This window comes from Macaca mulatta, chromosome 1, assembly GCF_049350105.2.
Source record: "Macaca mulatta isolate MMU2019108-1 chromosome 1, T2T-MMU8v2.0, whole genome shotgun sequence".
Lineage (NCBI taxonomy): Eukaryota > Metazoa > Chordata > Mammalia > Primates > Cercopithecidae > Macaca > Macaca mulatta.
In genome coordinates, this window is record NC_133406.1 from 107,155,504 (window position 1) to 107,157,699 (window position 2,196).

Below are 2,196 nucleotides of genomic sequence, written 5' to 3' on the forward strand. Positions count from 1 at the left end.
ATTGCTACACTGTCTTCCCCAATGAATGAACTAATTTACACTCCCACCAACAGTGTAAAAGTGTTCCTATTTCTCCACATCCTCTCCAGCACCTGTTGTTTCCTGACCTTTTAATGATCGCCATTCTAACTAGCACGAGATGGTATCTCATTGTCATTTTGATTTGCATTTCTCTGATGGCCAGTGATGATGAGCATTTTTCCATGTGTCTGTTGGCTGCATAAATGTCTTCTTTCGAGAAGTGTCTGTTCATATCCTTTGCCCACTTTTTGATGGGATTGTTTGATTTTTTCTTGTAAATTTGTTTAAGTTCTTTGTAGATTCTGGATGTTAGCCCTTTGTCAGATGGGTAGATTGTAAAAATTTTCTCCCATTCTGTAGGTTGCCCGTTCACTCTGATGGTAGTTTCTTTTGCTGTGCCAAAGCTCTTTAGTTTAATTAGATCCCATTTGTCAATTTTGGCTTTTGTTGCCATTGCTTTTGGTGTTTTAGTCATAAAGTCCTTGCCCATGCCTATGTCCTGAATGGTATTGCCTAGGTTTTCTTCTAGGGTTTTTATGGTTTTAGGTCTAACATTTAAGTCTTTAATCCACCTTGAATTAATTTTTGTATAAGGTTTAAGGAAGGGATCCAGTTTCAACTTTCTACATATGGCTAGCCAATTTTCCCAGCACCATTTATTAAATAGGAAATCCTTTCCACATTTCTTGTTTTCGTCAGGTTTGTCAAAGATCAGATGGTTGTAGATGTGTGGTATTATTTCTGAGGGCTCTGTTCTGTTCCATGGGTCTGTCTCTCTGTTTTGGTACCAGTACCATGCTGTTTTGGTTACTGTAGCCTTGTAGTATAGTTTGAAATCAGGTAGCAGGATGCCTCCAGCTTTGTTCTTTTGGCTTAGGATTGTCTTGGAGATGCGGGCTTTTTTTTGGTTTCATATGAACTTTAAAGTAGTTTTTTCCAATTCTGTGAAGAAAGTCATTGGTAGCTTGATGGGGATTGGCATTGAACCTATAAATTACATTGAGCAGTATGGCCATTTTCACGATATTGATTCTTCCTATCCATGAGCATGGAATGCTCTTCCACTTCTTTGTGTCCTCTTTTGTTTTGTTGAGCAGTGGTTTGTAGTTCTCCTTGAAGAGGTCCTTCACATCCCTTGTAAGTTGGATTCCTAGGTATTTTATTCTCTTTGAAGCTATTGTGAATGGGAGTTCACTCATGATTTGGCACTCTGTTTGTCTGTTACTGGTGTATAGGAATGCTTGTGATTTTTTCGCATTGATTTTGTATCCTGAGACTTTGCTAAGTTGCTTATCAGCTTAAGGAGATTTTGGGCTGAGATGAAGGGGTTTTCTAAATATACAATGATGTCATCTGCAAACAGGGACAATTTGACTTCCTCTTTTCCTACTTGAATACCCTTTATTTCTTTCTCCTGCCTGATTGCCCTGGCCAGAACTTCCCACATTATGTTGATTAGGAGTGGTGAGAGAGGGCATCCCTGTCTTATGCCCATTTTCAAAGGGAATGCTTCCGGTTTTTGCCCATTCAGTATGATATTGGCTGTGGGTTTGTCATAAATAGCTCTTATTATTTTGAAATACGTCCCATCAATACCTAGTTTATTGAGAGTTTTTAGCATGAAGCGCTGTTGAATTTTGTCGAAGGCCTTCTCTGTATCTATTGAGATAGTCATGTGGTTTTTGTCTTTGGTTCTGTTTATATGATGGATTATGCTTACTGATTTGTGTATGTTGAACCAGCCTTGCATCCCAGAGATGAAGCCAGCTTGATTGTGATGGATAAGCTTTTTGATGTGCTGCTGGATTCAGTTTGCCAGTATTTTATTGAGGATTTTTGCATCAATGCTCATCAGGGATATTGGTCTAAAATTCTCTTTTTTTGTTGTGTCTCTGTCAGGCTTTGGTATCAGGATGATGTTGGCCTCATAAAATGAGTTAGGGAGGATTCCCTCTTTTCCTATTGATTGGAATAGTTTCAGAAGGAATGGTACCAGATCCTGGTTGTACCTCTGGTAGAATTTGGCTGTGAATCTATCTGGTCCTCGACTTTTTTTGGTTGACAGGCTATTAATTATTGCCTCAATTTCAGAGCCTGTTATTAGTCTCTTCAGATGTTCAACTTCTTCCTGGTTTAGTCTTGGGAGGCTGTATGTGTCCAGGAATTTATCCATTT